General features: G+C 47.2%; 1 long non-coding RNA gene across 1 annotated transcript in view; it reads left to right on the top strand.

Moving 5' to 3' along the window:
* Positions 1–21,202, top strand: part of LOC142829012 (uncharacterized) — a 55,267-nt gene that overhangs the window by 25,169 nt on the left and 8,896 nt on the right. Inside the window, exon 3 of the long non-coding RNA XR_012903226.1 lies at positions 15,645–15,722. This is a non-coding gene — a long non-coding RNA (uncharacterized LOC142829012). The remainder of the gene's footprint in view (positions 1–15,644; positions 15,723–21,202) is intronic.

Genomic DNA, 21,202 nt, shown 5'->3' with positions numbered 1-21,202 from the left:
AAACTTTTCATTTTAATTGTAGCGTTTGGGTACAAGTTTGGACTTATGCCCCTTTACGGGCATCTGAGCTGGCAGGAGAATGAGCCCACACCTTGTCCCCTAAAGCAAATAAAACCTCCTACAGAGACATGTTTTTTGTAATGCCTCCCCTCCATTCGCTGGGCCTCACTGACATTTTTTCCTGACTCCTCTGAAAAGTGTTCACTGTCCAGGAGATATAGTCCTTATTGTCTGGTGCCGTGAGGGAAACTGAGTCACACAACGGTTGAAAGCCATATAGGCCTGAGTGTGTGTATGGCCTGCTAACTGAGCAAATGAAGTTGCTGATCATCACGCAGAAGCCTCTTGATTTTGCAACCTAGAGACATGAGCTTTATTCCCCAGGCCATATGTACATGGCTGGATGATGTCATCAAGGTTTTTGTGTACAGCAGCATCTCATGGGAGATACCATTCTGTACTAGACAGGTTAGCCTCTCTATGAGATTTGCCTGGGAGCAGATAGACTTTGACATGAGACTGGCCAATTCTGAATAAAATAAGAACCAACATGTGTCCAAATTAAGAGCCATTGGCCACACAGCAAAACTAAAGCTTAAATAAATAAAATGATTTGCCCAGAATTGCACACTGATCCAGGGATAGAACCAGGACTCTGCTTCAAGATCCCACTGAGCTCAAAAATTCCTTTGACTATACAGGTACCAAGGTTTCACCCCACATTTCCCCAATCCCAGTCCTTCTTCCCCTTAGGGATTCAGGGAGAGCATGCCTACCCTGACAGGGGAATAGAGATTGTCAGGAACCATGTCAAAGCATCACAAAGGGGGACTGGTCACACCTTGAAGAATTAATAGGATGAAAAACGCAGGTAGCAGGTCTTAGAGCCCCTGGAACAAAACAAAACAAACTCCAATCAGCTAGAAGTGAGCTGGTCCCTCTGGAAGCCTGGATAGTGTGGCTAGGTAGAACCCCTTTGGCCTTTCCTGCTTGGTTTTTAGTCAGTGGTCTCCTGGTGACTTGCACCATGGCTGGATCTGGGCTCCCAACATGGAGGCCAGAAACATAGAAAGGTGGGAAGAATGGAGCACCCTGAAAAAGGAGGAAGAGGAGGACACCAGAGCATAGAGACAGAGGAGCAAAAGGTAAGCCAGCGCTCCCATGAAAGAGAGGGTTTCTAAAAATGAAAAAGTGGCCAATAGTTCTGACAGAGGCCGTAAGGGCTGGGAGAGAATAGTGCAGGGGATGGAAAGAGGGAAATGCTGTTTTCTTCCATATTCATCTTTAAAGTGTCCTGACTTTCATTCTGTGAAGGGCAGAGAACGAAGGAGGGGGTGACTATAGAGCTGGAGGGAAAAGGGGAGTTACAGTCTTTGCTTTGTACAGTTTCCCAGCTGCCAAACCCTCCGCTTATGTACATCATGGACCACTCACTCCCAATATTCCTTCTCTGTCTTGTATCCTTCCTCCCTCTCTCCCCTGCCCAGCAACTGGCCTCTTGGCTTTTCAGCCTGAAAATCTTTCTCCCTATATGTAGGGTTTCTGAGGGATTTGGCTAAGGAAAACTTCCTAACGCTTGGTGCAGTAGAGACAGGATGGTTTTGGGCAGACCCTCTTCAGTGGTCACCAACCAGTAGATCAGGATCTACCAGTAGATCTTGGAGCCTCTGACAGGTGATCCTGGCTGGTTTGGCTGGGAAAGTATCAAGCGCTGGTACTTCAGTTGCCCTTCCACCCACTGTCATGCTGCTCCTGTCATCAACCTTGGAGTTTCCCTCTGGAAGCCTTCTGCTTGCTGTGCAGGGTGTGGGAGAGAGAAAAGTCAGGACTCTGATGTCAGTGTCCCTCCTCCCCCCACTTCTGTACCCTGTCTCCACACAGTGAGAAGGGAATGGAGGGAGCTTGGCAATGCAAGTCTCTCTCACCCATAGGAGCAGCCTCAGGCCAGCTGCGGCAGCTGGCACTCAGGTGGAAGGCACGATCTGCGCCCCCGCCTTCATGTCCATCAATGGCTGTGATGTCATCATCGGGCACCCGGGCCGGCGGTGCCCTAGGCGACTGCCTGGTCTGCCTAGGCTCACAGGCCGCCCCTGCTCACACATTGTGTGTTTCTCTCTCTCACACACACACACACACACACACACACACACACTGTCCTTCACTCTCATCTCCCAACTCAGCACATACTTCGAACCCCTTGGCCTAACACTAGAGCCTACCCCGAAGCTGGTGAAAGTGAGTGAGGATGGGAGACGAAGGGAGATGGAGTGAGCAGAGTGAGGCCTCGAAGAAGGGGCAGGAAGGAAGTGAGGCAAAGGTATTTGGGTTTGAGGTAGATCCTACATTGCAATTAAATTGAAAAAGTGATCTTGTGGTTAAAAAGGTTGGAGACCACTGCTCTAGAAAGATACAGGTCATGTTCCGATCAACCTGGGGGTGCTTACACAGCAGCTAGGACTAGTCAAAAAATCTCCAATTCAACTGGGGGTTTTTTTAATGAAAAATTGGATTTTCAACTAAATAAAATACAACTGCCATGAATCACTACCATGGCATTTCTGACTGAAAATATTTCTGTTTTCAGAAAAAAATATTTCGTTGGGGGGGGGAGTTGTTGATCATTTTTTAATACAAAAAATTGAAGTTTGCCATGAATGGAGTTTTTTCCCCAAAAGCATTTCTGACCAGCTCTAGAAGCATCCCTTGCTGTGGGCCCACAGCTGGGTTTGAATCTAGCAACATCAGCACAAACCTTTATCATTTGAGCTGACCGGTTGGGCTGATTAGCAGGGATCGTTACTAGCCAGCTCCCCCAGTGTGACTCAGACATGGAGCTGGGCAGTGAGGATGGCGAGATGTGCAATACACAGCAGTGGGTTACATTTGCCCCATACAAACCCAAACTGAACACATTCTGAGTTTTGCTCTGTGCTAGTTAAGACAAACATAGACAAGCTTAGATTAATGATTTTTCACCTACTGTAGAGCAGTGATTTCAGAGAACTTCCCTAATGGCCTTTTCTTTGTTTTACCTGCTTGAACTGGATTCCACATACTCTGTACTGCTGTGTAAAGCACTAAGCATAAATACATACGTGAAGTGGCTGCCCTGCTTGTTCCCTCAACTTGATTGTTTGGGCTGATAATTATTAAAGCTCTATTATTTATTCCATAGTATAAAGTTGCATCTTGCCTCTACTTTTCAGGGACAGCCAGCAAAACAAGCTGTAAAGTTTCCAAGTTCCTCATACTTTTCAGTCTCTCACAGATTCAACCTGTTCTCAGACATTGAGGGCATCATGCATTTCTCTCATCCGGCCAGGCCCAAGAATAACAAAGCCAATTGGGTTTGGAATCCCTGGGCTACTTACACTATTATGAGATCAAATTTGATTCACAAAGACAGAGCTATTCTCATTGGAAGATAGCTAAACAGATAAAGTAGGAGGCATGCAGGTGTGCATACATGTGGGAAGAAGCAGGGATGTCTTAGGCTACGTCTACATTGGCAAGATTTTGCGCAAATACTTTTAACGCAAGAGTTTTTGTGTTAAAGTATTTGCGCAAGAGAGTGTCTACACTGGCATGTGCTTTTGAGCAAGAGATGTGCTTTTGCGCAAAAGCATCCGTGCCAGTGTAGACACGCTCTTGCGCAAGAAAGCTCCGATGACCATTTTAGCCATCGGGCTTTCTTGCGCAAGAAATTCATGTTGCCTGTCTACACTGGCCTCTTGCGCAAGAACACTTGCGCAAGAGGGCTTATTCCTGAGCGGGAGAATCATAGTTCTTGTGCAAGAAGCACTGATTTCACACATTAGAACGTCAGTGTTCTTGCACAAGAACTCCCCGCCAGTGTAGACAGGCAGCATGTTTTTGTGCAAAAGTGGGTGCTTTTGCGCAAAATCATGCCAATGTAGACACAGCCTTAGTGATTTTGAATTGTCTTTACGTCTGTTCTATGCCTGAGTCAGATCCCTTCTGGTCCATCTTAGGCTGTTCTTCTGGCCTTGGATTGTCGGAGCGTAGTGCGTGCTTCAGACATGTTGTGTGAAATACCCACTGCCCAGTGCTGAGGGGCCAGGAACAATGCAATGGTTTGAGGGCACTAGGATATTGCTGTTTGAATACTATCCAAGGCTTGTCTTCCTCTTAAGACTTTCTTTGTTAAAATTCCATGCAGGTTTTGGTGCTCATGCCTTTAGTCCAAAATGACTTATTTTAGAGTGAGGAAAAAATAGAAGAAAGAACAAAAGCAAAGTTCTGAGACCGGCCTCTCAGCATGTGTATTTCTGTCTTCTTATAAAAGGATGAAACTACATTTAAAAAAAAAAAAAAAAAAAAGGCTACCCTTCTGCAGATTGCAGGCGCCTAGAAATGTAAAGGTGCAGCACCTACAGAAAACAATAAAACTATGTAGATTACATTCCTACCTACATGAATGGCTTCCTCTATACTTACTGAACCTCTGCCTCAGCACCAGGGATTTCTCCAAATCTCAGGCAACATACTGCCATTTACTTCCTTTCCCACCAACATAGACACACACAATGCTTCACTGTATGTGTGTAGCCTGTGTGTGCCCATTAGGTTGGAAGGAGATTCCTGGCACTAATATAAGGTAGTGTAAATCCTAATATGGCATGGTGCTGGAAATTTGGTACCTAGCCCGGACCATAATGTATCTGTGCATTCATCTTACTGCACACCAGGCTAGAAGTGTAAATCACTACCATGGGGATCTCCTATGCATGGTTTTCACTGTGCTCGGAGCCAGGGGGTGTGGTTCCTGGCACTGAGGAAGTGGCCTGGGTAGATTCTGTTGCACTCAGTATGAAATTTGGCACAGACCTGAGGATTTTTGTTCATTCAAAGCCATCTATTCTGAATGTGGATTAAAACCCAGCCCAAATCGTTCAGATTGTGGTAGCAGAGAAACATGGCCTTGGGCAATGAGACTTCAGATCCGGCTATGGGATGCCATGAATAATGAGCCCTGTGGCTGCCAAGAGACAAAATTTCTCCAACTTTGGAGAGAGGCGGGTGGAGAAAAGGTTCCCTGCTGAGCCAGCTGCTTTCCCAGATCGGGAGAAATTGTGTCTGTATCAAATGTGAAACATTCACTCCCCTTCTCTGGAGGCCTAAAGTGCCCCTGCATTAACCTCGCCTCTATTAGGAACCCCTTCAAGGTTTTGAAACTTTAATGTCATAACCTGTTTGTCCTGTTTAAAAATGCAGGGTAGGGCTGGGGAGGCAACAGATTCTGAATTAGCTAAGCCTGCAGCAAATCAGCTCCTTTATGGCTCAGGAAGGCGGCGGGGGGGGGGGGGGGGGAGAGGAAACCCTTAAAGCCTCAAATTTTTTGTCCCATTTTCTTCAGAAACAGTGTTATGTAGCTTCTGCTCTTGGTGTGCATTTATTTGTATGTGGGTGTTTGTGTTACCTGGGGGGTCTTCTGTGAATATTCCAACTTCATGCATGAGGGCTTGTTACAGATGGTCCTGAGAGGCAAAACTTTTATCCACAGCTTCAAATGTGAGGTATTTGGATCTGAGGATATGGCTAGTGTTTGCCTCACTATTGTTTGGTGCATGTGTGTGTCAGTTACATGGAGAGTGAGCATGTGTCAAACTATGGCTGTGTGTGCAAACGTGTCTGTGAGCATGGGTGCATATTGAGTATTCTGAGCACATACACAGGCACAAAGAGGGCACATGATCCAGTAATTGGGAGCAAGAGCCTGAAACTAGGAAAATCTGGGTTCAAGTTCTTGTTCCATCCAGGGCCGGCTTGAGCCATTCCTGCACCCTGGGCAGCGGGTGTGCGACACATGCGTGGCTCCGCCCCCGGGCGCACGGCGTACCTTACAGCTGCAATCGGGCACGTGGAGCCTGATTGCAGCTGTAAGGGGTGCCGTGTGGCCCCCAGCCCCGGGCGCGCGGCGTCTGATGGCAGCTCTAAGGAGCGCTGTGCAGCTGGGCGCGCAGCGCCCCTTACAGCTGCCATCAGGCTCCCCCCATAGTTTGGCGCTCCAGGCAGCTGTCCGGCTAGACCCCCCCCCTTAATCCGGCCCTGGTTCCATCACAATCTTTGCTTCTCCGAGCATCTGTTCCCCAGCTGCAAAATGAAAGGAAAAGCACAGCTCTGTTGCCCAGGGTGGGATAAGGCTTTGAAGACTGTGAGATACCATGATAAAGTTCGTCTACACTTGCCCCCTAGTTCGAACTAGGGAGGCAAATGAAGCATACTGAAGTTGCTAATGAAGCGTGGGATTTAAATATCCCGCGCTTGATTAGCATATTCATGGCCGATTGCCATTTTAAATAGCCGGTAGCCCGAATTAACTTGCCACGTGTAGACGCAGTAGTCCGATCCAAAACCCTTCCCTCAAATTAACTGTTACTCCTCATTAGCAACTTCGGTATGCTTCATTTGCCTTCCTGGTTCGAACTAGGGGGCAAGTGTAGACATATCCATACTGTGGAAGTGGAGAGCATGTAAGGAGCATAGTTAGATAGATACATTGTGCCTATGAACATATGTGTGCGTGCTGTATTCTGCACATTTGTTCTGGGTATATCTGTGTGGGACCATGTGTGTCCAAACTACTTGCCTAAGTGCCAAACTAACATGACTGTTTGAATAGGCACTTAACAACCTCCCCTGACCCTGCACACACACAACTAGTACATGAAACTCCTCATAGTTTCTCTGCCCCACCATGAAAAAAGTTGATTCCCTCACAGGAAAGCCCATTGCTTTTCTAGAGAGAATACAAACCCTACGGTCCCTCATGCAGTTTTGTCCCTTCCATGTGGTAAAAGGCTTGCTGGGGTGTGTTCTTCCCTTGTGCAGAAACATTTCGGTCCTTGTTTCTTTCCCAGCCTAGCATGGCATGACAACTGAAGCCAAGTGCAGGGATCCTTAGCTCTGAACTGAGTACACATGTAGCCATAAAAGTTGATAGCAAAAGCAAACAAAGAATTCACTTGCATACTGCAAGGATAAAGAACACCAGGAGTCTGAGCAAAACAGAGCTGTCAATAATATAGATGAGGTGGACTGGGTTCTGTCTTCTACTGGTGTGGGTGGTGAGGAAAACAATGCAAGAACCTGCTCCTCCCCCTTGTGGCTGCCCAAGCTAGACCCCCTTGTGGCTGCCAAAGCAGAGAGAGAGGAATAGGATGAAACTCTGAACTCAACCATATTATTTTGGACAGACCGGCTGATGGACGTAGTTTGGGAATGTTGCAACTCTGCAGAGTGTTCCAGTCACCATCCTCACCTTATACTCCCTCAAGCATTGAGTTCAGTCCATTTCGGACAGAGGTGACCAATCACAATTTTCCAATCCAGACTCTGGATTTTGGTTTGGCCCCAGGGTATGTCTACACTACCCTCCTAGTTCGAACTAGGAGGGTAATGTATGCATACCGCACTTGCTAATGAAGCCCGGGAAATTCAAATCCCGGACTTCATTAGCAAGTGCGGTATGCATACATTACCCCGCTAGTTCGAACTAGCAGGGTAGTGTAGACATCCCCTCCGATACGTCTTGTAGCAGCTCTTTGGACAGAAATAATTCCTCCTGGTTCTTGCCCCCTGAAAGGGTGGGTTTAGTCGATTTAGTCAGGGACAAGCTCCTGTTTCCATCCCCATTGAAAGCAGAGAGGCCCACAAGACATTTTGGCTGCTATTGTCCATGCACAGGGCTGCCAGATTCTGCTGGTCCACATGGGGGTTTTTTTCTACTGGTATTACTAAAGTGACACACATATGAAGCCAGAGCACGTGAAGTGAGGTGCGTGCTGATTGCACACAACATTAGCTGTGAGAGCCGTGCGCTCCATCTGTGTCCAACCAAAGCGCTGCTACGCTTCAGTCCACACAACCTGCAAATTCTAGGTACACAAGCACAGTGAGCAAAACTACCCTCTCCTGGGAGACCATCTTGGTTATGACACTCTTGCTGCCCACTGAAATGAAGGAAGGCTACTCATGCGGCTCACTCACTAGACCAGGTTGCCCCTCGCTGATGTACATTCTCATTTTGTTTTCCAAAACTAAAAATGAATGGAGTTAAGGACCCGAGCATACATGTAGCCATAAAAGTTGATAGTGAAAGCAAATAAAGAATTCACTTGCATACCGCAAGGATAAAGAACACCAGGAGCCTGAGCAAAACAGAGCTGTCAATAACATAGATGAGGCAGACTGGGTTCTGTCTTCTACTGATGTGGGTGGTGGGGAAAATGGTGCAAGAAGCTGTCCCCCCTGCCCCCAGTGGCTTGGTAGAATCTTCTAGTAACAGTCTTGAAAAGGTGGGCGCGACTGCATGGAACTTGAGTTTCCTTTTTCTGGCAGCCTCTGTGACTCTTTGGAAACACTTCTTAGCCCCTGCTGCCCATGTGCAGCTATGCAAATCCCTGTGGCTTCCTCTGGTGGGAACGGAAGCAAGGTGAATTCTCCCCAAGAGGCTGCAGGGAAGCATCTCAGAAGTCGCTTTACACATGCCCAGAGCAGCACAAGCGCTCACTGTTTCAGACTTTGCAGCAGAGAGCAGGGCACCAGCGCTTCCCAACAGGAAACGTGCACAATCACTGAATCATAAAGAGAGCCGGTCATGTTTTATTCTTTTTTTATGACAAAAATAAAACAATAAGTTCACTTTGAAACTTGTTCTCCTCTTTAGTGCAGAGGAACTTAAAACAAACTGGTTTATGACCCGCCTGATATCTTTGATTGCAGGTGGCAAAGGCAGGCAAGCCTGATAAGATTACTGATATGGCACAAATTGCCGCGCTGAGCAAATGTGCTCATGAATCAAGAATCTTCAAATGTAGGGGATATTTGCCTGTGTTTCTCCTTACTCCTCCACTTTCTTAATAGCCACTACTTCAGCTGTACCTACCCATCAGAGAAGATAGGTGCGACTGTAAAAGTCTGGGTGAAATCCTGGCTTTGCTGAACTCACCAGGAATGTTGCCATTGGCTTTAGGGAGTGCTAGGGTTTTTCGTAAGGCTGGTCTCTCTCTCCTCCTAAGCTCTCTATGTTGTAAATTGTTCCACCCATTAATCCGGCTAATGTGAATACAGTGTAACCTCTGACAGAAAGTAACCCCCTCACTGGACAATTTATGAGGCCACCACAAAGAAGCCCCAAATTTAAGGCCATCAATGCTCAGACTGAGTAGCAATTTACTCTGGGATTGCTTGATGAGAATGGTAGAATTGGGCCTATTACAAGTACAGTTCTTCTCCACCTTTATTAGATTAACTGTCTTAAGCAGGCGGGGGGGGAGGGAGATGGGGGTCCTTGTTGTGGGGGGGAATTATTTTGCAAGGAGAACTAATTTCATTGTGGTTCCTAGATGTTTTTTTATCCCAGCATTTTGAAATGAGTGGATCAGGAAGTTCCTTGTTCCTTATTTATTGTTAAATAAAATAACATCTGATTGAAGCGGAAGCGGGGGACGGGGTTACTGCCAGAACTCACCATGAGGGGCCAGTCTCCTTTTTCCTTTCTGCATACCCATCCAATAGTTCCTCTCACTGAGGTCTGGGACCTTACTGATTATCTTTCACATCCCTCCCTTCCATTTTCTCCCTTGGACTCATGCCTACTTGTCTCAGTGGAGTCAGGTAGCAGTGGGTGTCACTGAAGGACTCCCAAAGATTCATAGACTTTGCAGTCAGAAGGGACCATCGTGTTCATGTAGTCTGACCATTGCAGGCCAGGGAACCTCGCCCACCCACTCCAGTTATAGACCTCTGTCCTCTGGCTGAGTTCCTGAAGTCCTCAAATCATGTTTTAAAGACTCCGAATGACAGAAAATTCACCATTTACACTAGTTTAAAATTGCAAGTGAACCATGCCCCATAGAAATACCTCACCTGATGCATCCTAGCAGGCCTTTGTCACTGCCGCATCACATTAATTGTTCATAATCATCTTGTGATCAACCAATATACACTCAGGTCTTTCTCCTCCCTTGTTGGGTCTGACTGGTAAGTTCCCGTCTTGTAGCAAAAGTTCTAGTTGTTAGTCCCTAAATGCATGACCAAGCACTCTGCACTACAGTAAAACTCTAATAGTCCGGCATCCAATAGTCCGGCACTCCTGATAGTCCGGCATCAAAATGGCAAGAGCCTAGTGAGTGAGCTTTGGCAAAAAATGAGTCACAAGGTAACAGCGGCAGCAGCTGAACTGAGCAAAAAGGGTAAAAAAGGCTTAAAAAAACTAAAACATCACAGTATACTGTATACAGTACAGGCAGTCCCCGGGTTACGTACAAGATAGGGACTATAGGTTTGTTCTTAAGTTGAATTTGTATGTAAGTCGGAACTGGCTCCAGATTCAGCCGCTGCTGAAACTGATCAGTGGCTGACTACAGGAAGCCCTAGGCAGAGTTGCTCTGCCCCTGGCTTCCTGGAATCAGCCGCTGATCAGTTTCAACAGCAGCTGAATCTGGACTCCTGGGACAGAACAGCTGGGGCACTGCCGGGTAGGTCCCCGCAGGACCAAGCCGGCAGCACCCCAGCTGCTCTACCCCAGGGGTCCCGCAACAAAAGCCTGGTCTGATGAGGGGGGGCGCACTAGCTGCGCCCCCTCCCCCCCCAGCAGACCAGTGAGACCCGAACAAAGCCGCGGAGGCGCAGAGGTCCCGCCGCCTCTGCGGCTTTGCTCATGTCTCCCTGGTGTGCTGGGGGAGTCCCCCCCAGCACAGCAGGGAGACCCGAGCAAAGCCGCACAGGCGGCGGGGTCCCCCGCCTCTGTGGCTTTGCTCCTGTCTCCCTGCTGTGCACAGTACAGGCAGTCCCCGGGTTGCACAGCAGGGAGACAGGAGCAGAGCCGCAGAGGCGGGGGACCCCGCCGCCTGTGAGGCTTTGCTCGGGTCTCCCTGCTGTGCTGGGGAGTCCCCCCCCAGCACACCAGGGAGACCCGGAGCAGCTTTTCTCGCCCCGGAGGACGTGGTGGCGGGACCACTGTGCTCTGGGTGGTCCTGCCGCCCGCGAGCTCCGGGGCGAGAAAAGCCCCATTCGTAAGGGCGGATCCGACATAAGTCGGATCCGTGTAAGTCGGGGACTGCCTGTATGTACAATAAAAAGGGTTAAGGACACTTTATATACAGTATACATATAACCATTTTATTGTACCTCCTGATAGTCCGGCATATCTGATAATCCGGCACCACCTAGGTCCCATAGGTTCCGGATTATCGGAAGTCTACTGTATTCAGTTTTATTCTATTCCTATTACTCCTCCAGCCAGTAGTCTACTGGGGCCACAGGTGTTCCTCAGCAGTTTCCAGCTCTATGGGGCTATATGTGCCTCCTTTCCCTTTAAGTCCTTTTTGTTCCCGCTATCAGTGGAGATCCTTTTTCTGCTGCCTCAGACATGTCCAAGGAGACCCACAAAAGGAGAAGCTCCTGAAGACAGAAAGCAAGCTAGTAAATGAGAGTGAGGCTATGTCTACATAGCAGGCTTTTGCTGGCAGAGAATATGCTAATGAAGTGCTCATTAGCATTTGTCATGCTGTCATTTTCATATTCTCTGCTGAGCTTTTTGCACAAGAGGTTTTTACGCAAAAACAAGCATTGTTGACAGGTCCGTTTTGTGCAAAAAACCCTTTTGCACAAGATCCTTATGCCTAAAAAAAAGGAGATATAAGGATCTTGTGCAAAAAGGTTTTTTTTGCGCAAAAAGGACCCGTCCACACTGCATGTTTTTGTGCAAAAACCTCTTGCGCAAAAACGGATAGGAAGAGATTATGCAAATGAAGCACAATAAAATGCTAATCAGCACTTCATTTCCATTGCCTCTTCCAGCAAAACACGTAGTGTAGACATAGTGTAGAGTCTTGGCATTCCATCCACACTGAAGTATCTCAAGCTGCCTCTCACCGTGAGAGCGTAGGCTAGGAGGCAGAGACACAGGCGATAGATGGGGAGGAGGGCCCAAGGACTGATTATCCTTGATCAGAATGAGGGAAGGGGGCAGAACGTCATGCCCATACATCCCATTGCAGTTCTGTTACGATTCCAACTCTGGCCACTTGCACACTAAGCCACAGAGAAAGGCACTGTACCCGCACTGAAGAGCTACTTCAGTGCAAGCCTCAGGGAGAAAGGACTTGTCAGCGGTGGAGTCTTGTACAGCACCCCAATATTCAATAAAAAATAAAGAACATGAGAGCTCAGCTCTGTGACATATCCAAAGTATCAGTGGCTGAAATAAGATTAGAACTCTAGGCCTTATGGCTGTTCCACTAGACAGAGGAGATGATGCCAGGTTTGAAATACAGGCAGTCCCCGAGTTACGTACAAGATAGGGACTGTAGGTTTGTTCTTAAGTTGAATTTGTATGTAAGTCGGAACTGGTACATATTGTAGGGGAAACTCTAGCCAAACATTTCTCCAGAGCTCAGTTTTATTCTCCCACACCTCACTTCCCTCAGTCCTTTATTCTCAAGCTGAGGTGTCTGCTGAGAAAAGCCGCTCCGCGTCTCCCTGGTCTGCTGGGGGAGAGGGGGCGCTAGCTTCGCGTCTCCCTGGTCTGCTGGGGGGAAGCAGCTAGTGTGGGGTTGCCTCACCCCATTTGGAAGTAGGGATCCGATGTAAGTCAGATCCATGTAACCCGGGGACTGCCTGTACTTAACATCTGGGAAATGATGGCTTCACTAGCCTACCAGGATTGACTCAGGCCTCTATTGTTTCAAATTTCCAGAACCAAGATCTCCCTGTCTGTTGAAGTCCAGGTTTCCAAAGGGGTCTTAACCCAACCTCTCCTTTTTTACTTACAAGTTTTTGCAGACTTTGTTAGCCAGCAAGGGTTCATATCAATGGCATTTTGCCTGCAACCCAGTGCAGCAAGCACCTCACTAGTAGCACTGGTTGGAGAAACTTCAGCAGGGCCATATTCTGTCAGAATATCCCAGATAGATATTTTTGGCACCAAATATTTTGATTTTTTTTACATGACTTTTCAGTGAGTTACTTTTGTAGTATTATGTTACAACATCATACACATTTACAGAAAGTCAGAAGTGAAATGAAACCTTTAGAATGATACCCATTTTAAAAAAAATCCTTTGTGGAGAATTTTAAAATTTCAGGTTTTCTCTTCTAACAAAGACAAATTTTGAAAACTTTAAATCCTCTGTAAGCACAACTCTACTCACATGAGAACTCAAAGATGGTAACTGCATACTGAAAAAAAGGTATATGCAAATCTAGTGGCTGGTTGGTTTTGTTTTTTTCATTTGGCTCTAAACTTCTTTTGACAAATTTCTTTAAAGACAGAAATGGCCCTATTATCCCTGACTCCTCCCACTACTGTAGGGCAGTATACTGAACAGTGGCTATCACTCCCCAGTAGACATGGGTGATTGTGAGTCCAAGACAAAAGTGATTGATCTCCATATATTGTTTTCCAAATCCATTCAGGTCCCTTAGTGTGAAAGGTACTACAGGCAGTCCCCGACTTACGCGGATCCGACTTATGTCGGATCCGCACATACGAACGGAGCTTTCTCGCCCCGGAGCTCACAGGCAGCGGTCAGCCACCTCAACCTCCGGGGCGAGAAAAGCTGCTCCCGGTGCCCCTGGTCTCCTGGGGACCGTCTCCAGCAGACCAAGGGCATCGGGAGCAAAGCCGCAGCCCCGGCGGATTTGCTCGCGGTGCCCCTGGTCTGCTGGAGACGGTCCCCAGCAGACCAGGGGCACCGTGAGCAAACCCGCAGCAGCGGCGGGTCCCCGCGCTTCTGAGGCTTCCCCTTCGCTCTGGCAAAGCCTCAGAAGCGTGGGAACGCGCCGCTGCTGCGGGTTTGCTCCCGGTGCCCCTAGTCTGCTGGGGACCGTCTCCAGCAAACCAGGGGCACTGGGAGCAAAGCGGTCCCACGCCAGAGCAAAGCCTCAGAGGCGAGGCACCCCCCGCTGCCGCTTTGCTCCCTGTGTCCCTGGTCTGCTGGGAGGGGGCGCAGCTAGTGTGCCCCCCTCCCCAGCAGACCAGGCTTTTCTTGTGGACCCTGGGGCAGAGCAGCTGGGGCGCTGCCGGTTAGTCCCGCAGCGCCGCTCTGGGCACTACTGGACCAACCCGGCAGCACCCCAGCTGCTCTGCCCCAGGCGTCCTGATTCAGCCACTGCTGGTCAGTTTCAGCAGCGGCTGAATCAGGACTCCTGGGGCAGAGCAGCTGGGGTGCTGCTGGGTTGGTCCAGTAGCGCTGAGGAGCGGTGCTACTAGAGCAACCCTGCAGCACCGCAGCTGCTCTGCCCCAGACGTCCCCAAGTCAGCCGTTGCTGAAACTGACCAGCGCTGACTACAGGAAGCCCGAGGCACAGTTGCTCTGCCCCGGGCTTCCTGGAATCAGCTGCTGATCAGTTTCAGCAGCAGCTGACTTGGGGTTCTTAAGTTGAATCTGTATGTAAGTCAGAACTGGCGGTCAGTTTCAGCAGCGGCTGAATCTGGACGCCAGTTCCGACTTACATACAGATTCAACTTAAGAACAAACCTACAGTCCCTATCTTGTACGTAACCCGGGGAGTGCCTGTATGCAAATACATGTTGTTATTCAAAATAACTGGAATATCAGATCACATAACTGCTGTAGATTGTCACACTGACTGTTAACTAGACCAGTGAGCTGTCCTGGGAAACGATGCTGCATGTAAACATGGAATACAGGCAGGAGATATAGTTCATTTGCATTTTAACTGATCATCCAGAAGAATCATAGAATAGGTCACGCTAGCTCTACATCATGTGATTCATCTGGGTACTCTAACAGCTCGTCCCATTGGGGTGTTCTGATTGATTTTCCATGCAGGGGATTCCTTCCTCTATGCTCTGGCTGAGTTCCATTGGGGGATTATGCTTCCCAATTCTCCAAATTGCTGAAGATTGCTGAAAGTCAGCTGATGTTTGTGGTTATTTACAGGCATTTCATTTACCAATACCACAAACCCTGTCAGCACCACCATCCAGTCACCTTGTCCAATGGACTGTGTTATTCACATCCATTGGCAGTACGCAACCTGACTGGGCTTACGTGATGGTGAAGAAGGCTACTCTGAAAGACCCTTTGCAGAAAAAGAGAAGCACTTCTTAAGATGCCATGCAAAGTAGGATGAGTAACACTGAACCACCGGGCAGGATGCCCTCTAGCATAACAGGATTCAATACCACAGCCACCTGAAATGAGCAGGCAGGGAGAACATATGGAGATGGGGAGAGATAGATTGACATGACTCAGAGGGACAAGGAAAGAGACGCAGAGAGATGGAATAGAGACACCGAGGGTGTATCTACACTACAGAGAAGATCGAAGCTGCCGCTGTCAGTCTTCCAGGGTTTGAATGAGTGGGTCTAGTGAAGACATGTTAATTCAAACTGAGAGGGGAGCTCCGGTTGATGCGAGTAATCCTGCTTCCATGAGGAGTAAGGGAAGTCGAAGGGAAAGTGCCCTCCCTTCGACTTCCTGCAGTGTGGACAGCACCAAAAGTTGAGTTAATGTAGCTGAAGTTGCGTATCCTAATTTGACCTTATCCCGTAGCATAGACATACCCCAATGGAAAATGCACAAGGCAGAGCAGGATAGGCAGAACTGAAGGGGAGGAGACACTGAAACAGACATCTTCTCTTTTAACAGGTTCTACCATATCCTGCATGGATAAGGGCTTCTGCGGAGGAAAGAAAAAGATACTGTACTTCCTGCAGCATGGAAACAGTGAGTCAGACAGGCAGAGAAATAGAGGCACTTTCCATAGACGAGCGAGCTGACCTGCCCATAAACCTGATATCAATTGCCCTTTTTTGTTTTTAAACAAGTGAAACTCATTTGACATTCCAGAAGTAACCCAACTGCATCCCAGAGTGTCTAAATCACAGGGCCGTGAGCTGAAATGGCACAAGCTGCAACATGTTGGCTGATTTTCACTCTGTGCTGCATTTTAGCGAATTCTCCAAAGCAAGTAGGCGAGCGTGCCAAGCAATAAGGAAATACGCCCTAAATTACTGAGCGCGAGAGAGGAGCCTTGCTCCAGGCACACTTTGCATGGGCCTGGATCCATGTAAAGCAGCCAGCACGAGAGGACATGACACAACCTGCCGTAGGAATTGTACCAAAACTCCAAGCATGTCAGAGCAGGAGTGTGGCGGAGCAGTGACTGATGAAGATTAGTCTAGATAGGGAGGAGGAATGGTATGTAAAAGAGGGAGGGAGTAACTATATGGCTATAGGGAAGGAAAGGCAGGGTGGAGTCAGTGATTCTGCTTGGTGCCCTGCCAAGGTACATATATGTTAATTGAGCAATCCTGTTTCACTGCTTTTCTTGAAGATAACAAAAGGCCAGACTGTTTGAGGTGGGGGGGGAGGGGATAAGCAGGGGAGGGAGAGATTAGGAATGCACCACTAGCAGTGTGGAACTATCTGTAACCAAAGTCTTCCCCAGACATAAGCCTGACTGCACTGGAATATTCCAGAGTTCATTTCAAAGGACTTCAGACAATAGTATGTCTGGCTGAAAGGACCAGAAAACAGAGGGTCAGGCTGGTGTTCTGAATGGCAAGGGTTTAAGGTCACCCTCAAAAGATACTGAAGGGGAATGGGTCACAAGGAGTTGACTGAAAATGAGGGAGGATGCAGAAAGCTTGATTTTATCTCATGTACACACAGGGTGAAATCTCAACTCCATTGGTTTTGCCAGGGCTAGAGTCTTTTCATCATTCTCTTCCTCCCCATAACCCAACATACACACACACCCATTATAAATCTTTCCACCAGAGCTGCATGCCTCACCTGGTTAGCTTTTCCGCTCCCATTCCCCATGCCACCTTGTTCCCCCTTCCCCCACGTTTAGACTTCACATTTTTTATTAAATGTACTAGGTTTCATTCACCAGTTCGTTTCATTGTGAGGGTGCAATACACTGATCCTGAAAACTGAATGAGGAAGTGAAGGCCATTCCCAATCTGAACTAAACTAGAGCTAAATCCTCACTGAAGAAGGTTGATTAGAGACACAGTCTGTTGACATAAAGCATGCCCCCCCTGCAGGTTTTAAATATTCTCTTCACTGGACTAGTTGTGTACATCATGATATAATTCTCTTCCCATAAAAATATTTTGCATAACTGTCAAAGCACTTAGCCCTAATAGGGTACTTTGGTCCACAGATCTAAAAACAAGTACTGTATCTGCACCAGAAGTATCATAACCAAGCGTGTACAGTTGGGGAAACTGAGGCACGGAATGGTGACATGATTTGTCCAAGGTCACTCAGCAGAACAGTGGCAGAACAAGGAACAGAGCCCATGTTTCTTGAGTTGCATGCCAAGTATCCCTAGTTCACACTGCCTCTCTTAGCATTTATACCTTGATCTCTATTTTATTTTGGTCGAAACTCTAATCCGGCACACTTTGATCCGGCAACATCCGGATCAAACATGATTTTAATTAGCTGGATGTCCACTTATCATGGGTGCGACCAAGTTTCCCTCGGTCCCATAAAGTTTGTTTACAGCCACCAGTCCTGGCTCTCAGTGCTCTGAGCTGTTATTTAGCTCTAATTTACCCCTACATGTCTTCTAAGGGCCCAGTAAGCAGTGGAAGTGTTGGTAATGCTGCTAGACAATATTGACTTCCCATGGTTCAGCAAATTCTTTGGTTCAGCACCAGTGAGGTCCAAGAGTCCTGGACTAGAGAGAATCAACTTATTGAGAAGTTTTAAAATGTGCTTTCCACAAGCACGTGTGTGTGCATGTGTGTGTGTGCACGCGTGTAAAATGCAACCATCTGAATAGATTGGAACTCCCATAAAGTAAACGATCAGCCAAAATAAATGGTCATATTGATTTAAGTGAATACTTTAAGGACATATTTAGAGGGTTTTGTCCAGTTCTGATTTTACATACATGGAGGATACAGAGTATTTGTACCAATTCAACTAGTTCAGAGGTTATGAATATAGAACTGGGGATGAATCTGCAATTGCGGCTGCTTAACAATGCACAGCAACTCCACAAACCAGTTCAGGCCAGGAACTAAAAGCAAAGACTAATGTCTTCAGTTCAAACGGCAGCGTGAATGATCTACATTTCAATTTTTATGGGACTTTGGAGCTAGTCTGTTCTTGTGCAACTTCAAAAACAACACCTCAGACACACAATCCCCCTGAGCTCCAGCCTGTGACATTGGATCACACTGACTCACAGGGAAGAATGGTTTCGACTGAATCACCGGTTTTCCTGGGAGGTTGTCTACCCAAGTACTATTGATCCTGCTTTGTCGGCAAGGGCTGACTAGAAAATGTAAAGGAAAGTCTAGATAATAGAGATAAAATGATAGACTGCAGAGCATGACAAATAAAGTTGCCTGCCCATGCTTCAGAAATACGATCTAGCAATGAAGATTCATAGATTTTCAATGCAACCGAGAACACTGGGATTATCTACCTGACCTCCTATAGAAGACCAGTACTGCCCTCCTCAGACATTCAAAAACGGTTTGTCAGGCCACAGATGGATCCTAGGACATAAGAACAGTCATACTGGGTCAGACCAAAGATCCATCTAGCCCGGTATCCTGTCTTCCAACAGTGGCCAATGCAAGGTGCCCCCAGAGGGAATGAACAAAACTGGTAATCATCGAGTGATATCTCTCCTGTTACCCATTCCCAGCTTCTGACAAACAGAGGCAAGGGACACCATTCCTACCCATCCTGGCTAATAGCCATTGATGGACCTAACCTCCATGAATTTATGTAGGTGGTTTTTTTTAACCCTGTTAAAGTCCTGGTTTTCACAACATCCTCTGGCGAAGAGTTCCACAGGCTGACTGTACATTGCATGAAGAGGTATTTCCTTGTGTTTGTTTTAAACCTGCTCCCTATTAATTTCATTTGGTGATGCCTAGTTCTTGTGTTATGGGAACAAGTAAATAACTTTTCCTTATACACTTTCTCTACACCGGTCATGATTTTATACACCTCTATCATATCCTCCCTTCGGGTATGTCTACACAGTATCCTAAACTCAAAATAAGATAAACAATTTGCGCTACACAAATTGCATATCTTCTTGCGATTGAATTTTGAAATAGCTTATTTAGAAATTTGGCACATCTACACAGGGATGCCAAAATAGCACATCCACTATTCTGAGACCTATCTCGAAATAGCAGGCGCATTCAAAAGACGCTGGGTAGCTATTTGGGGATACTTCTGGTATCCCAAAATTGCCACACTGTGTAGATGCACCCTTATTCTCCTCATTTCTAAGCTGAAAAGTCCCAGTCTTTTTCATTTTTCTTCATATGGCAGCTGTTCCAAACCCCTAATCATTTTTGTTGCCCTTTTCTGAACCTTTTCCTGAGATTGGCTGCCAAAGCATGAGATTTCAGAGGGCTCTTTTTCATTTGCTTTCTGGTTATTCAGATGCTCGCATCCACTCAGGCCACTTTCCCAAGTTCTTCTCAACAATCAAGTGCTAGAACAATATTATGAAATGAAAGCTGAGAGTCTTCCATGATCACAAGATTCCAGGAGCTGGGACTTTAAGGGAAAAAGGCCAAATACCGTGAGATGCATGAAAAATCATGAGCGCTGGCAGCACTGTTACCTGGCACGACGCCTAGTGAATTCCTCTAGAGACAAGGCCAGATCATTGAGTTATACCCAAAATGCAAATTGTGTGGTATGCAAAGTTGGCTTATGGCTCTCAGCTTCATTGCTACAATACTACTGCTCCTCCGAGCACTTCTTCCTTCCCATGCTAACTTAGAAGCAACCCTGCGGCCTAAAATGATGAGAAATGGCCAAAAACCTAGCTTGTGATTGGTGTAGGGCCACTAGCTTCCCAGAGGGCAGTAAGAAGGATCTGTGGCACACAAGCCAGTATATCAGCTCTGTGTCTCTACATCCCTTGCACCAGGATGATCCTCTCTTCAGATTACCAGCACTGCAGATCATGCCTGCATTGCACCTGGGCACCTGTCCCATCACAGAGAGTGGAGCTTCTGCAGCTGCATGGCACAGATCCAAGCTGCTGTGGTCTAATAATGCACCGAGGAAGAACATTGCTGTTTGTATTATAGTAGCGGCAGGAGTCCAGTGGTCCATTGTACTAAGCACTGGACATAAGTATTGTTTGTCGCAGCCCAAAGATGTCCCTGACAATGGTGTTACGTCTTGTGGGCATGCCTGTAGCTGGAAGGACCATCATGCGAGTGGCAATCCTTTCCACTCTGAGTGCATACAGAGCTCGGTGTCAATGACAGTGTCATGCCTCCCATGCTTTATGAAACTTGGCTTATGCTGAGTGGGAGTCTGAATAATTCGAAGACACTTTAGACAAAAGTGGTACAATCTGCTGACCCCATTTTTGTGCATGTATCATTCTGGCACGTGAAATTAGAAATATGAAATGTGGATCTGTTTATAGTTCTAAGTGTGCTAACGAGGGCCATGACTGATGCGCGGGAAATTTAATGGCTTGGTGATCAAACCAACAACCTGTGAATAGTAGTGGTCTTAGAAGTCCAAACTGTGGTTGGTCCTAGAACCACCTGATGATGAAACCCATTTTGGATCTGGTACTTTTCCACTCAGACTATGTCTACACTACAAGGTTTTTGCGCAAAAACAGCCGTTTTTGTCAAAAACCAGTGGAGCAGTCACACCTCAAATGCCTTTTTGTGCAAAAAAAATACAGTAAATCAACAGGACAGAAGGCTTTTGCCGGTAGAATTATTCCTCTCCCCACAAGGAATAACTCCTTCTTGTGCTACAGCTCTTGTGCAAAAAGGCATGTGTGGACAGGCAACAGGGGTTTCTTGTGCAAAAAGAGCCTATCAGAAAAAGCACAGGTGCTCTGATGGACATTCTGTTAATGGCCATCAGAGCTTTCTTGCACAAGAGCGTCCATGAGAGTGTGGACGCGCTTTTCCTTTTGCGATGTGCTTTTGCGGTGTGGATGTGCTTTTGTGCAAGAAGTTTTTGTGGGAGATCTCTTCTGTAAAAAGCTTCTTGCACAAAAACCCTCCAGTGTAGACAAAGCCTCAAGGTGAGACAAGTTTGAACTGAGCACAAAGAATTCTCACCTTGGATAAAAGGGACATAAGGGACGGGGGTACCAAACAATAGGGGCAGTTGCCAGACACCAGGAGATCCCCCTCCCCCTCCTTTCCACTGAAAATGCGGGCTGGAAACTT

This window comes from Pelodiscus sinensis, chromosome 4 (genome assembly GCF_049634645.1).
Source record: "Pelodiscus sinensis isolate JC-2024 chromosome 4, ASM4963464v1, whole genome shotgun sequence".
Classification (NCBI taxonomy): domain Eukaryota; kingdom Metazoa; phylum Chordata; order Testudines; family Trionychidae; genus Pelodiscus; species Pelodiscus sinensis.
This window is presented reverse-complemented; position numbering and strand designations above follow the sequence as displayed.